The following is a 16,034-nucleotide window of genomic DNA, read 5'->3' on the forward strand; positions in this document are numbered from 1 at the left end:
GAAGGTCTAAAACCAGAACTGAAGACGCACCCTGAGCACACATGGGGATGAAGAAGCACATACCTACTCTACACCCCATGTATGAAGTAAGGGGAACAATTCAGAGCAATGTTCTCACCTCGCTGGTAACTGCCATGCAAATTTCCCGAAGTCTAGAAAGCAGGACGGCTGAATGGGACTCGGCCAGCTGTTTGATGTTGAAGAGTCCCTTCTCCTTCAGCTCCCTGCAAGGCAAATAACAGAAAGCTTGCTATTTCTCTCCATCCAAGAACTAGGCAGCACCCTCTGAAATGACAGGCTGGCAGCTCATCCAAACCACGGGAGGTGTTTTTCAAGGAGCACTTAGTGAAATCGTGGAATGCGTTGCCACAGGATGCTGTGGCTGTCAATCGCATACACAAATCCAAGAGGCAAAGAGAGGGGTTTCAGAGACTTCAGAAGACAGGCTTTCTGAAATCTCTGGCACATGCAGTCCCTCTGCCACTGCTTCCTAGAAGCTGTGAGAGCGGGCCATGCTGCTGTTTCTTGTCACCTGCCTGTCCCTGAGACACACTCCCATTGGGCTGTTACTGGGGCATTTTCCTTCTTTGTCAGCCCCAGCAGGCAGTTCAGCAGTGACAGTCTGCACTGGCCCTCTGGAGCTGAGTTTCCACTCTTCAATCTAGGCCTGTGTGTCACTCACTCCACTGCACCTCACACATTCCCCAAAAAAGCAGCAGGATGTCCCAGAAGATTCCCCCCCTGGGCAAGAACTGTCGAAACTCTGGCTTTTCCCAAAAGCCCCTACCTAAAACAACCCCCACTACAGCAACATGTTATTTAAAAGTTGCAAACAACTCCATCCCCCAGCACGGGCCTTGTGCAGGCCCTCAGGTAGAGGAAGGTCTGTGAGGCATCAGGGCTGCAGCACAGGGCTGGTGACCGATCCCACAGGCACCCCTGGGTGTCATCCTGACCCCCCACACCTGCAGAAGCTCTCTGCACCTCACAGGACACCAAAGAGAAATGGGGAAGAGAAAGCAGAAGAGAAAGGGCAGAGCAAAGGCGACTGCACAAGGACATGCATGGTGGCAGATTTTTCATGCTTATCCCTGTGTGAATGGAGGCCTTACCCCTGTGTGAATGAAGCATCCACCAGGGAGTGATCAAAAAGACACCAAAAAGAAAACCCATATCACCTAACATTTGTAGTGTTATCACCTCTGGGCCTCCTTCTGCTTGTGTATAATTTTGGGACACATTGGGAGCATTGGCCAAACATCTCAAGCCCATATGAAGCAGTGAGAAGGAAAAAGTTGAAATCCAAAAGTGCCAGATTCCTAGAGGATTTTCTTTCTTTTTCCTTCTCTTCTGCCATGAGCCCTTCAGGAGTAAGGACAGGCTGAGGGACTTGAAAGCACAACTCAGTCCATTTCTCAGAAAGAGGAACTCCCTGCAGCTGCTGCTGGGTCTCCCGTGCAGGAGGTCCCAGGGAGACCCTGTCACCTGCCACTGCTGTCAGACCAAGGTTCCCAAATCTCTGCACTCAAAACTGCTGCCATCCTGCTTCTGCCCTTCAGCCAGCAAATCATCTCATTCCAGAGCTTTCTCTCTTCCCTCAAGATTTCCTTTGCAGCTCCATGGAGCAGCAGGCAAAGCGAGGAAACAGCACGGACCTGCTGCAGCTGGAGTACTGCTGCAGAGCAAGGCCAAGAAAAGGCTGCTCTCCAACCTTTATCCTCTCACTGCTCTGCAGTGCTTTCACCAGTGCCCTTTGGCCCTCTGGGCTCTCGGGGCTCAGAGGCACTAGCAAGACACGCTTCTAACCTGCCTTAACGCTAAGAGGGACACAGAGTGAACGGGGCCTTTCTTACCAGGCATCGCTGCCGAGCAAGGAGAGTGCCTCCAGCAGGGACTGCTGTGGGTCTGAAGAGGCTGTGTCCTTCTGCCCCTTCCCACGGAGCGGCTCCTCTCGGCGCTCGGCACCAGTGGCCGTCTGCGAGGTTACTGTGAGGAGAGGGTCGGCCATGGGTGCTGCAGCCCCGGGCAAGGCACGCCGCCATGGAGCGGCCTGCAGCCCCATCTCCCAGCCAGGGTTCCGTGTGGCACACACTGGCACTGGGTCAGACAATTCCCTGCTGTCTGGCTCCTGGGGCTCCTTGCTTTCTCCCAGCCTCCCCCAGCTGGGCACAGCTCCAGGTTAAACCTGACAACTGCCCCCACGGCGCCAGCTCCCAAGTGCCACAGGTGCCGCAGCCAGCGGCAGGTTCCTGCAGCCGCAGAGCTCCCGCTCCCTGCCAGACAGTGCCAACAGCAGGACTGGCTACCCCAGGAGGGAACCCCTCAGCTGCCTCTCTTGTCTCAGCGCCCTGATTTCCCCCAGCCCTGAGCACAGGGGCACTCTGCAACTCCCTGAGGAAAGACCTGCAGCTGCCTCATGATGGCACCGAGCCAAGCCGCAACAACCCAGCCCTGCTGGGCCCGGCTCAATCCCCATGGAACAGCTACCAGGGAAAAAGCCATACCTGACCCTTCACACCTGACAGCGCCTCTGTTTCCACTGACTTCAAAGGTTCTAGACAGCAGGCACTGAGTGCACATACATTTTAGCCTACTGTTGGGAAGGGAGTAGTTTATGGATTCTTTCCAAGCATCAGGAACCTTTACTCTGTCAGAGGTACACACTGGCAGTATTTCAAAGTTGCTGAGGGGAATTGTATGTGTCATCTAATGGATGTGTTTGCCAACTCAGCAGTTTCTAAGCTTTCTCTTGTGGAAAAATGCAATTTCCAGACTAGATAGTTGATAAAAAAGCCTTGCAAATGCACTCTGAGGATAAAAATATGCAAAGACAGATGCACGTTGTTGGCAGATGCACTGTCTTGTTAATCAATTGACCTGGGTTTGCCTTAATTGAATTTTTTGGTAAGGAAAAACTTTACAAGGTATGAGAAAAATCAGATGATAGATGCATTTCTTATGAAACCCCTTTGTCATCAGAAGCACTGTCAATCAAACGTTTCATATCGTGCAATCAAAAGCTCATTTTCTAATGTGTAAATGAATCCATTTGAGCTGTCTAACATGATGGAGTAACTCAAAAGTAGATTTGCTGTTCATTCTCAGGACAGGCTCTGAACCCAAGATCCCAGCTGTGCTGGCTCAGGCAGGAGGCAGTTTGTGCTCCTTGTGCAAGGACAAACCCCTGCAGGAAAAAGCTGCCAGGGAGCAGGCTTACCTGAGGAGTTGCGTGGGAAGCTGCCATCCCCATGGATGAGAGGCTTATTGGGCAGTAAGGGCACGTTGTCCTGCTTCCTCAAGACCTTCTTCCTCAAGGCACTACCAGGGTGTTTTGTCTGCACTCTAGAAGCTGTGCCATTGACAGGCGGTAGGCTAAAGGCTGCAGGCACAAAAGAAGATATTATAAGTGGAGGGTGCTGGACAGGTTGGCAATGGTGAAGGTGGGAAGCTGATATTCTGCTACTGACTGAGTGAGGCCATGGGCAAGACACTTCATGCCTCCGTATTTTTCTTTGGGAAACAGAATTAAATCCTATGCAAGCTTCCACTCAGATGCAAGCCAAACAGCCCCGCAGTCCGATTGCAGCGATGTGTAAAGGGCAAGCAAGTGGTCAAAAAGGACGACCACAAGTGTAGCCACCACTTACTTGCTTCAGCTGCATCCCCGGCCTCAGGTGTCTCAGGAAGAAGCTGCAAGAAGCTTTCCTTTTGTCTATTTTTCTTCATCTGTTCCACCAAATACTCTATGTCCTCCGGCTCTAAGTTCTCATCAGCCAACTTCCACAACGCAGCACGGATCTAGTTGCAATGGAAATACATCACAGACTGTAAGCAGAGACACACAAACCAGCCACAACATCTCAGCACGGGCACAGAGTCCATAGAGTGCCATAGGCTTTGATGTAGCTCCATATACATTCCACTAGTTTCAGAGCAATGTCTCCTGTCCTCAGCTTGGCAATTACACACAGTGAGGTGGAACACTTCAGTACCATAACCTTCTACTGCTGCAACTGGAGCCTATGTCAGGAAGCCCTGCTTGAAGCATGAAAAGTCATAGGAGTGCCCCAAGACAGATGAAGGGCTCACATGACCGTGAGCAGGCAGTTCAGTTCCTACAGGCCATGGCAGGAGAATAAAAACCATGTGCAATACCCAGCAAGGAGGAGTAATTAGCTGCTGCTTTACACTCATGGCCGGGAATTGCAGCTGTTTCTCACTTCCTGCCTTCTGAAGGACTCAGCTCTGAAGGACTCTGAAGGACTTGGTCTCTGAGACCACGAGACCAAAAGGAGGAGTCACGTGAAAATAAGTTGCAGAAACACTGATGTTAATGAGCAGAAAACTGGAGAATGAGAGGGCTGAGAGGTACAGCCACAAAGGTAAGCAGGAAAAGTCAAACTCTCCCATTTTATTTGGCAGCCTTGCTTACCCTCAACGTTAGTATCATTGCTTCTCTGCTTTTGAGGGTGCACTTTGCCTACATTCACTGATGTGTGGCTTGCTCTGCCATTCAGAACTTCTCTAAAACAGCCTTTGCACAAAAAGAATGCTTCTGGCATGACCTTAGCACCATCTCCAAACCAGGGACATTTGCACCACTGGAAATAGCCAAGCGATTGCTCTGTCGCTGTCAAATACATTCCCAAGTGAATCCCTATCCCCATCCCCCAGGAGGGGAAGATTATGATTTTCAGTGACATTTTGGGCCAAGTACTAAGTAGCCACTGGAAAGGAAGTCTGCTCATCCCTGTCCTTATTCCTTACCTTTCCAAAGACGTCCCTCAGCTCTTTGTCACTGGTAAGAGCAGGACAGGTGGGATGATCCATCTCCTTGGCCCGGCTCAGTGGGAGGCCTGGTAATGGAAGCAAAGGTTCTTGTACATCTCTGGCAGACTTCAAGCCCCCCAAAATGCCATGCTGGGCAACAGGCCAGATAGGTTCCAGATTGCAGAGCTCCCATAAGACTCTGAGATTGGGATTGAGAGCAGCAAGGGACATATGCCTAGACCCTCTCCCAAGGGATGGGCTACTGGCAGCAGCCATGACATTATTCTGTTGGCCAGCAGACTGAAACCTGCTGCATGATGAAGGCCAGAGCCCCTGGATGCTGGAGAGCCTCTCTGTTTGATGAGCCTCCTTTACAAGTGCTGCTTGTCAAGGATCAGGCACGGCAGGGAGGGAGGACAAGGCAGAAGGCATCTCCTCCCCCAGCCTCAGCCTGCAACACTGACACAGGCAGAGAGATCGGGAAGAGATTTGTCATCGTGAACCTGCCACAGGTGGCTTTGGGCTTGTGCTGTCAGAGGGTGACAAACTCAGACCCTGCATAGGCTGCATCCATTTGGCAGTCCATCCTGCATCCATTGCAGTCCAAAGGACTTTCTGTCATAGGAGGATTCCCTATTTCTGCCAGGGCAAAACCTGGCAATGTCCATGAATCTCCTTCAGACCTCAAAGGGCTCAGCTCAGAAACTGCCCCAAGGAAAGGTTTTCTCCTCCAAGGGCAGGAGGAAGGAGTTGGAAGGTTTCTCATTTCTTGCTAAATGCCTTCTTTTTCCCTACTGATGGTGACACTAGAAAGGCTGCAGGGACATAAAAGCCATGATCAGGATGGAGAGGAATGTGTCCTTTTCCTGCGCTGCATTTCCAGGGCCCCAAGGTACCACCCAACACTTCACACAGAAGGAATTTTCACTGCACCACCAGAGCACACTCCCAAGTGACTGGGGGACTGGGCTGCGGGACATTCCATTGAGCCCATCAAGGAATTGAAATTAATTTTAAAAACTTTTGAAAATAATAGGTTTTAACCAAGTTTTCCAAATGTCATTTCTGAGTCAAGACAAGAATGGCCATTCTAGGATAGATATCTCCTGTACCTACCTGCATCTTCAGAGTTCTTGTCTTTGCTTCTGCTGCTGGATCTTGGCCTTGAGAAAATGGAGCAGAAAAGAACACATGAGGAGGTAGAAAGAGGAGGGAGGGAATGGGTGTTGCATGAAAGAAGGCAAACCTGCTTAGCATGGTCACTCTGATGAAGGAGGAAATGCAACACATAAACCCAACAAAATGCAAAGCTGATTAACTGTCCTTAGGCTTTCTGTTGCTGCTGTCACACAGAGCTGGCCAACTCTGGCTGAAACACAGCAGTCATTCTTCAACTTGCATCACAACTCCCCAGCTCTGCTGCCTCTCCTTTTGGAGCCAAGTGGCTCCTCCAGCCTCTCTGAAGCTGCAAGAGCTGCTGAGCTGAGACACGAGTCTGTATGCAGGGCAGCTACTTTTGTACTGCTGTCGGAGCTTGACTTTGCCTGCTCGTGCCTTACCCTGGTGACAGCTTTGTGCTACATGTGTTCAGAGCACTGCTGTCTCCTGAGAATAATATTACACCTCCTGGCTCTTTCCAGAATCAAAAGGGTTTTTCCAACTCAGCTGCTAGGGAAGGATATTCAGATTGCACTTTAAAAGCTCTACTGAAGAGTTTCAATTGGAATGATACTGCTGTGACTCCGTCTTTATTGTTGCCATTGGCTTAAGATTGACAGCTACACTTTCTCACACATATACAAGCCAAGAATGTTCCATTGGGTACAGCCCTATGCCTCTTTCTAGCACCTTGCCCTATTTGATTTTAAGCCCAGAACTAAATATTAAATATCAATCGGATTAGACATCTATACCCCAAAATTTATAGGGGATCTCATTTCACAGTGGAGGCCCAGGCACAGTGATGGGATGTACGCCTGATGATTACAGAAGCAGCACCTGAATTTGCAGACACCTCTCCAATAGCCAGTATTTGCCCAAGCATATTCTCCTGGTTGCAGAAGTTGACAGTCAAGGATCACAGGATTCCAAGATCTGCATGATCCACACCCATGCAATACAGTTGCAAAATGACACCACAACCAACAGAGAGGGAATCAATAGCCAAGTGCAGCAGAGGACCCATCTTGAGGTGCTTTTAAACCCTGTCTCCTCTTCCCCACCACCACCTCTGCTCTTGGGGCGTTGGTGCTGGGTTTGACATCATGCTGGATCATCATGGATGGGCAAAATGGTGAATACACAGAGGTTTGCCTACATACATCGGACAGCTGACAGTGCAAAAAACCTCATGAGCTGGGAAGAGTGAGGTGAACAGCACACTGGAGCAGCAGACACCTTGGCTTACCTCATCTCCCGGGCCTCCTGGAAATCCAGCTGCAGAGAGCTTGGCAGGGACCCTGCCGCACTGCCCACAGGGGGACTTCCTGCCCTGCGTATAGGGGGGATCAAAGGCAGTCCCAATGACCCCTTCTTCATATCCCCACCGATGGAATACAGCATACTCTGGAAAGAGCAGAACACAGTGCTCAGATCAAGCATCCAGTCTGGCCCCCATTCCGGCCTCAAGACACTTAGCTATGCACTTGATTGGGACTTGGAAGGAAAGGTCAGACTTATGGAGCATCATGGACTAGGGCAGGGAAAGGTGACCTAGGAAAAGGAAGTGGGTGAGGAAGAGACCATGTCCCAGATTTGCCACATCTCCCCTCGTGCTCAGTTTTCTGTAAGTGTGGCTGCATTCATTCATACATCCTATCAGGATGTTTTGGGTTGCCACTGCCTCCACTGGCCTTTTGGATGGCAGAGGAGTGGGTTTAAGATCACTATTCTCTCCTGCCCCTAAAGTGCCTAACAGCCAGGGTGGATCTCCAGTCAATTCCCACAAAGCCATTCTGCAGCATGTCAAAACCTGCTTTTCTCAAGCCCCTCATTTCTTCTGCTGCTGCCCATCCCTCCTACAGTTCCCCAGCAGCTTTAGAACTCAGATGCTGCTGAGCTCTCGGGATGCTCGCTGCTCTCCAGCTCCCACACATCCATCATCTCAGGCTCACTGGCATTTAGGAAGTTCAGCAGAGCTCCCTGCCCTGCTGCTCTTTTGAAGAGCTCTGCCTGCTTAAGTTCCTCCAGGGCCCCCATGCCATGGCCAGCAAGGGGGGTGGAGGCAGCGAGGGCAGATGCACACCCTTCCTTCATATCCCATCATTTCTGGCAGAGCTGAAGAGCCAAATCTGAATCTGTTCAAACTTCATTGAAAGGCTCAGTTCGTGTCAGAGATACACTGGGCCCTATCTCAGCAAGGCTGACATCAAGTACTCAAGCTTTTGACTGGACTATTTTTTCCAAAGTGGTTCTTCATCAGCCTCCTCCTGCACCTCACCGCAAACCCAGAACAAGTGCAGGTCCTGGCCCTGCTGCAAAGGCAGTCGTGGGTCTGGGCTCTGGGCTGCTCTCCCCATGGCCACCTCCCACCACTTCCCTCTGGACAAAGCCATGCCAGAGCTCACAGCTGCCCAGAAGCTGATGAAGTCTAGAAATAGCAGCAGCGACAACTGTGCAGAGGGTGTGCTTCTCACAACTCAGAAGCTGCGACAACCTGGAAGTGACTTTGCTGGACTGCCTGTTCCAGCAAACACCTTTTTCCTTCCAAATCAGACACAGCTGACAGAAAACACCACCAAGACATAGAGATGGTTCACAGATACCCATAGTTTACTAAATCTAGAAGGATAGCTTCTCCTGATTGGACAAATGTAGCAGCTGTGACTGCATGTTGGTGTTTTCTCAGCCATAAGACAGAAGAGGAACCATGACAGGGCCCAGAAGCCATTCAAGGACCTCTCCTGCTATTGATCTACGCTGGGGATGTGAAGTCTGCACTACACATCCATTGCAAAGACAGTGTGAAGGGCAGTGTCCAGCTGAGCTTTTCCTCAACTCAGCTGCTTCCCTAGGATCACACCACAGGAAAAGGTCTCCAAGCTCAGCCTACAGCAAATAAACTGAAAATCTACTACACAGGTCTTAGCTTGGCCTTCTTACCTCATAACTTTTTCCTTCTGATCTCTGCTCTTGGTGTTTTCTACTCTCATCATCATAGCCAGTGACATTTTTCTTGTTCTCTTTCTCCACGCTGTACATTTCATTTGTGTTAGAAGCAGTAGAGCTCTTCCGGATGGGAGGCAATGGCTTGGTGGGAAGCAGCGAAGAGGGACATGGCCGGAAAGACTTGGAAAAAATGAACCTGTTCTCGCCTGCAAAATGGAAGAATTTTCACTGCACCACCAGAGCACACTCCCAGTGAGTGGGCTGCGGGAGAGTCCGCTGAGCCCATCAAGGAATTGAAATTAATTTATAGAAATTTTGAAAAGCGTGGGCTTTAACCAAGCTTTCCAAATGTCACCTCTGAGTCCAGATTACAACAGTCATTTTAGGACAGACATCTCCTGTACCTACCTGCATCTTCTGTGTTCTTGTCTTTGCTTCTGCTGCTGGATCTTGGCCTTGAGAAAATGGAGCACAAAAGAACACATGAGGAGGTAGAAAGAGGAGGGAGGGAATGGGTGTTGCATGAAAGAAGGCAAACCTGCCTAGCATGGTCACTCTGATGAAGGAGGAAATGCAACACATAAACCCAACAAAATACAAAGCAGATTAGTTATCCTTAGGCTTTCTGTTGCTGCTGTCACACAGAGCTGGCCAACTCTGGCTGAAACACAGCAGTCATTCTTCAACTTGCATCTCAACTCCCCAACTCTGCTGCCTCTCCATTTGGAGCCAAGTGGCTCCTCCAGCCTCTCTGAAGCTGCAAGAGCTGCTGAGCTGAGACACGAGTCTGTATGCAGGGCAGCTACTTTTGTACTGCTGTCGGAGCTTGACTTTGCCTTCTCGTGCCTTACCCTGGTGACAGCTTTGTGCTACATGTGTTCAGAGCACTGCTGTCTCCTTAGACTATTACACCTCCTTGTTTTCTCAAGAATAAGGATCAGATCAAAAGCCCTCGGGTATTGACATTACGCTACATCATTAGAGGTGGGCAAAATTTTGAATACACAGGGGTCCGCCTAAATACATGAGAGAGCTGACTGCAAAATAACACACGAGATGGGAAGAGTGAGGTGAATAGCACACTGGAGCAGCAGACACCTTGGCTTACCTCATCTCCCGGACCTCCTGGAAATCCAGCTGCAGAGAGCTTGGCAGGGTCCCCGCAGCACTGCCAAGAGAAGGACTTCCTGCCTTGAGTATAGGGGGGATCAAAGGCAGTCCCAATGACCCCTTCTTCATATCCCCACCGATGGAATACAGCAAGGAAGCCTGGAAAGAGCAGAACAAAGTGCTTGGATCAAGCATCCAGCCTTGTCCCCATTCTTGCCTCAAGACATTTAGATATGCCCTCAACTGGGACCTGGCAGGGAAAGTCAAACTGATGGTGGAGCTTGGACCAGGATGGGGAATGGAAAGGGAGGTGATGAGGGATAGACCATGTCCCAGATTTGCCACATCTCCCCTCGTGCTCAGTTTTCTGTAAGTGTGGCTGTATTCCCTGCAGGCATCCACATGTTGGGCATCAAAATGTTCTGGGTTGCCACTGCCTCCACTGGCCTTTTGGATGGCAGAGGAGTGGGTTCAGAATACAATTCTCTCCCTGCCCCTAAATGCCTAACCACCAGGGCGGATCTCCAGCCAATTCCCACAAAGCCATTCTGCATGATATCAAAACCTGCTTTTCTCAAGCCCCTCCTTTCTTCTGCTGCTGCCCTTCCCTCCTACAGTTCCCCAGCAGCCTTTGAGCCCAAATGCTGCTGAGCTCTCGGGATGCTCGCTGCTCTCCAGCTCCCACACATCCATCATCTCAGGCTCACTGGCATTTAGGAAGTTCAGCAGAGCTCCCTGCCCTGCTGCTCTTTGGAAGAGCTCTGCCTGCTTAAGTTCCTCCAGGGCCCCCATGCCATGGCCAGCAAGGGGGGTGGAGGCAGCGTGGGCAGATGCACACCCTTCCCTCATATCCCATCATTTCTGGCAAAGCAAAAGAGCCAAATCTGGACCTGTTTGAATTTCAGTGAACTTCAATTTCCTGGCATGGAAAAGGTCTCAGAGCTCTGTCTACAGCACATAATGTGAAAGTTTACCGCAAAGGATTTTTCTTGGTCTCCTTACCTTATGTCCTTTTCCCTCTGTTCTCAGCTCCTGTATTTTTACCCTGTACTCATCACAGCTGCTGCCATTTTTCCCATTCTCCTGCTCTCTGCTGCATGTTTGGTTTGGCATGGTGGAAGGAGAGCCCTTCTGGATGGGAGGCAACGGCTTGGAGGGAAGGAGCATAGAGGGATTTGCATGGGAAAACCTCTTGGCAAGGGGATAGCCAGTCAGGCCTGCAAAGCGGAGACACAAAATGTAACAGAGGCCGCAATGGAACCCTAAAGCAGCTTAAGCTACATGTTTCATGGGACACATTTCCTGGAAAGTTTGAAACAGTTGCACAGGGAAACATGCTCCTGCTGGCAGACACTTGGGGCAGGCCAGGGGAAAACCCTGACTCACTTCCACAGAGCTACCACAGGAACAGCCTGGCCTCTGGCTGTCCTGGGACAGCAGGGAGCCCAGAGCCCTGTGCCTTCCAGGAACGGCTCAGCTGCACATGCACCCTCCTGCTCCTCTCCCTGCCCCACAGCTGAGCAGCCCTACAGCTCCATAGGGGAACTGGGAGCAGCAGAGCTCATTGCAGGGGGCATGTGCTGGGCACAACCTCTCCCTGGGAATGTGCACAGGTTCGCCAGCCTGGCACCAGACCCCTCCTCCCACCAGAGATTGGCCTGGGCCCAGCTCCCCCCTCACCTCTGTGTGAGGCTGAGCCATGCCTAGAAGGGAAGAAGTGAGTTAGGTGAACTCCCACCTTTAGCATCAACACATCTAATGGGTGTGCCACTCGAGGGGAATAATTTTTAATTACAGAGGAAATTTCTTTGGTTTTCCTTTTCATGGAACTAGCCTGGGTTTAATTCCTCTCAACACTATTGAGTTAGCAAGTCTGAAGGGAATGGTGGAAGGCTCCAATGATAAGAGGGTTAAAAAGATTCCTTCTTAATGCTGGCCTTCTGGGAATCCCCAGGAAAGACCCACACAGCTGTGACTTCTAGTTCTGCCAACCACAAAGACCGCTCAGCAAGCAGGCTGTGGCCACAGTCCCTGTCCTGGCTGACAGTATGAGTGGTTTGGCTACTGTCAAAAAGGAGAAAGCAAAGTAAACTAATAGTAGAATTCTGTGATGCCGTGGGCATCTTTGCAGGATCATCTGTCCTGCCACCTACTTTGACACAGAGACAGCACTGGCCACCATGGACCAGTTTTCCCCAAAATCTTGTGGGATTTTTTTCCATTTGGCTTCAGCCTTTCAGCTCCTTTCTCTCCTCACCTTTTCCTTCAGAGGTCTTTCCTTTTCTGGCAAAATCCATCTTCGAACCCGTGCTTCTGCCTCGCAGAAGTATCTGGGTTTGAATTTGGGATCACTCTCAGCGTAGACAGCGACAGGAGCTTGGTACCCAGCCTTAGAGCAAGGTTGGGGACTCCAATCGCCAGCGCTCGGCACAGAGAGGCAGAGCCAGACGCGTCTCCTGCCACTCTGGCCGTGTCAACCACAACCGTCACAACCCCAGCGTTAGCTGCCCCTTTGTGATGCAATAACCTGTGGTTCTCTCGTTTCCATGGCTGCAAAACCCCACCCCAACTCCATCCCTTTCACTTCCCAAAGGCAGCCAGCCTTAAGCCCAGCCAGCCCAGGCCTGAGGGTTTCACACTGTTTAGGAAGTAGACCCTTTCCTAAGCTACTCTTCAATGGCCTTTTTTTCTGTAATTCCCACTCGGTTCTGGGTTGCAGCTTGTTGCTGAGGGATTTTGTTTATTTCTCTTCACATCAAACTAAGTGGTGGGACACAAACCATGGCACCAGGCAGTTTAAATAACAGAAGCTTTGCACTATCCCCAAAGAAGACCCCCGAATTCAGCTGGCCGAGAGCTGTAGGGAGCAAATTGACCATCCAAACATTCCACTTTTGCTCTGCTTCATTGTTCCAGTGGTTTATTCCCTGCTTGCTTTATTGCAGATACACCCAAACCCAACATAAACACGATCTGCCTCAAAACATTTCTGATCTTGGCAGTTGTTGACAATTCAAAATTTTCTTAATGGAAAAAAAGCAAAGGACGGGTCATTCTAAAATCCTCTCCAACAGAGCAGACAAATCTAATCCTGCTTGATTTGGCAGAACTAAGCCTGAGCCATGGGACTCGTGGGTCTGATCCCTTTTTCTCTATCCAAAAACTTATTTCTTCAAGTCTCATCTCGCCCATCCATTCAAAGAAGCTTTGCACCCTGCATTAGATGTCCCCATATCATAACGCTGATATGATCAGTGTTTTTGTACGGTGTAAATTGGCCATGCAAAGTTCTCCTTCCTTGGCGCAGGGGTTTATTCCTGCTTTCTTTCCTGCAGACACACTCAAACCCAACATTACAGCACATGCCTCAAGACAATTCTCAATTTGACTGCCCCTGAAAATTCAGAAGTATACTCCGAGTGTTTCCCTGTCCCCAGGGACAGGCTCCAAGGTCACGCCAGGGAGAAAAGACACTGTCCCTGCTTCACCTGCAGGGACAGTTCCATGGAGCTCTGTCACTGGGAGAAAGTCGATGCCGGATGAGCCACCACACTTTCATCTGCTGCTGGAACTACTCCGTGATAGCTCCTGTTCTTCCCAAGAGAGAACCCGGCACCACCTTGTAAAGCGTGTCATGGGGGGATTTTCCTCCGGCATTTTGGGTCTTTGTTCCGGTGGGGGGACAGTGAGGTCTGACCGTTGGAAAGCTAGAATTACTGGGGTTTTTTTCTTGCTTTTCAGGCATTCTGCTTGATAATAAACTGTTGGGTTTTTTTCCACTTTCATCTATTAGTATTCATTTCCTATTGCTGGAAAGGGATTGTTGGAACACTTTAGAGGAGATGACTTATTGCAGATTGTCCTGTTGTAAGTTGTCTCAAACTGTGTGAGACAGATGGCTTCACACAGGAACATCCCCGAGGCTGCTGAAGGGATGGCACAGAGGAAGACAAACCTAGTATTTCTGAGGGAAATTCCTTGACACCAAACCAACCCGAGTCATCAAACAGTAGACCTGATGTTTCAAGACACGGGCCAAAGGGGAAACCTTTCAGTGTGTTTGGTCAAGGCCAGGTTATGATCAAGGCCAATGTGTGTCAGTGCACTTGGCTCCTTCTCTCCTCATTGTGTCCGGCACGCACAGGAGCCCAGAGCTCCTGCAGAAACCATCGCAGTATTGAGTGGGAGCAAACTTGTGTCCAGTCCTCACTTAGAGCTGTGGTATCCAGCACTGCACCTCATTGGAATGAGGAGCTGTTCAAGGTCTTTTAGGAAGAGCTAAGGAGGTTTGGCCTTCAGATCAGCACCTTCCCAGCTCTTGATTTGCTGCCCTGGGTAAGCTGCTGCTTGTGGCAACACTTGTTTCACAGCTGAAAACCTTCCTCTGCTGGCCAGCAGCCATTGCAGGAGCTTTTGCTAGTGACGTTGAATCTTTCAGATCTTCCTAAGGAAAGCTCAGGGCAGCACTTATCAAAAGAGCATTGCCTGGGTGCTGCTTTTAACAATAAATCTTTCCTCTGTGCTCCATGCCATGCACAGTAACTATTTGAGGAAGCAAATTTGCTGCTCCAGAAAGTCTTCCAAACAGTCAGTTAAACCATAACAGGACACAATTTTTTGAAGTGACACAATCCTCACTTTCATGCATTGTGCAGAAAAAGAGGAGCACTGCTTGAGAGCTGTGTGTCTAACCTAAGTGACCTTGCCACCAAGAACTTAGAAAAGAGGGGAGAGATGGAATCAGTAGCACAAGGATCTGCCTTGTGATTCTCCCACAGGCCTGAGGACATGACCCACTTCCACTGGGCCATGGCTTTTTACCCTACATCAAAACTCAATGCTTCAGATTGTGGTGGTGAATCCCCCCAGACTTGTCAGGCCACACGGTGATCTAAGAAACGCTTGCCAGGCCTCGGCCTTGCTGAACAGTCCCTGGACCCAGCTCCTCTTGAGCTTTTCGGAAACACTGAGCGCTCCCAGGAACTTGTGCTGTCTAACGAGCTCCGGGGGTTTCGGTGAACAGCCCTGGAAACCACTTTTTTGTTGTCCGAGTGGCATGACATCCTTCTTCTCCCACTTTCAAAGACAGGCTGCTGACCCAGGGTGCGGCCATGATGGAGCATTTTACGACTGAGGCCCACTCTCTTGTGGCCCATAAACAGCGCTCCAAAAGGAGGCCCTTGGAGCTCTCCTGGACCACAGCAGCTGCCAGCAGCAGCCTCCCTCTGAGTGGGGCCTCTCAGAGCCAGCAGCTAGCTCTCAGGTTTGCTGCACTGGCAGGATGACCCATCAACAATGCATCCTGGGCCGTTAGCCCCACTCCTGGAGGCTCCAGTTTAACTACTGTTAAGCTTGACTGCTGTTAAGCTTTTGGGCCTTATTCCCTTTTATCCTTCTGCTTTCTGTCCCCTTCTCAAACCCACCTAAACACACTCTCACACCCACACACACATACACACACACAGATAGTTCACAGTATATTTCTCGTTTGATTGCATTTTGTTTGTTGCTTTTTTCCCTTGTTGTGCCTTAAGCAACTAGTAAGTAATAGTGTGAATGCTGCCGTTGAATTTTGTGTAGCTGTTGCTCAATATTCAATCTGGCTTTTACTGAACCTTGCTGGAGAAGTTTTAAGCAATCTCAGAGACTTGTTTATAACAAGCCTTGGAAGCATGAGGCACAGGGTTGACACGGAAAAGCAGGAGACTCATTCCAAAGTGATGAGTCTAACTGTCCAGTTTTTTACTCTTCTCTTTATCACTCTAATAAGCCAAGCCAAGCTTTTTCTTGGAGGCAGAATGTGTATGGGATGCACCACAGTATTATCCCATAGCTCTGGGCTGAATGGCACCAAGACTAAGGAGCAAATAGATCTGAGGAACCCTTGTCACTTGTTATTAGCCTCAGAGTCCAATCATCCTTCTGCAAACAAGTTGCAAACAACACCGTTGGACTGCTGTCCTGGGTAAATATGCATACAGATGATGTCTCCAAAGCAGGGCATCTTTTCCCACGTCCTCTTCTTACCTATGAAATTGTGATTGAAA

The 16,034-nt window shown here is 49.9% G+C and overlaps 2 long non-coding RNA genes across 2 annotated transcripts; both read right to left on the reverse strand.

Moving 5' to 3' along the window:
- Positions 1 to 4,351: 4,351 nt before the first annotated feature.
- On the reverse strand, positions 4,352 to 7,325 carry LOC137471782 (uncharacterized). The gene is made up of 3 exons (XR_010997843.1): positions 7,178 to 7,325; positions 5,887 to 5,933; positions 4,352 to 4,856 (listed from the first exon to the last, which is right to left on the reverse strand). It is a non-coding gene; the product is annotated as an uncharacterized lncRNA (long non-coding RNA).
- A 2,661-nt stretch (positions 7,326 to 9,986) lies between these two features.
- On the reverse strand, positions 9,987 to 12,454 carry LOC137471780 (uncharacterized). Its single transcript, XR_010997841.1, has 3 exons — positions 12,245 to 12,454; positions 10,990 to 11,204; positions 9,987 to 10,146 (listed from the first exon to the last, which is right to left on the reverse strand). It is a non-coding gene; the product is annotated as an uncharacterized lncRNA (long non-coding RNA).
- Between the last annotated feature and the right edge of the window lie 3,580 nt (positions 12,455 to 16,034).

The sequence above is a fragment of the Anomalospiza imberbis genome, chromosome 3 (assembly GCF_031753505.1).
Source record: "Anomalospiza imberbis isolate Cuckoo-Finch-1a 21T00152 chromosome 3, ASM3175350v1, whole genome shotgun sequence".
Lineage (NCBI taxonomy): Eukaryota > Metazoa > Chordata > Aves > Passeriformes > Viduidae > Anomalospiza > Anomalospiza imberbis.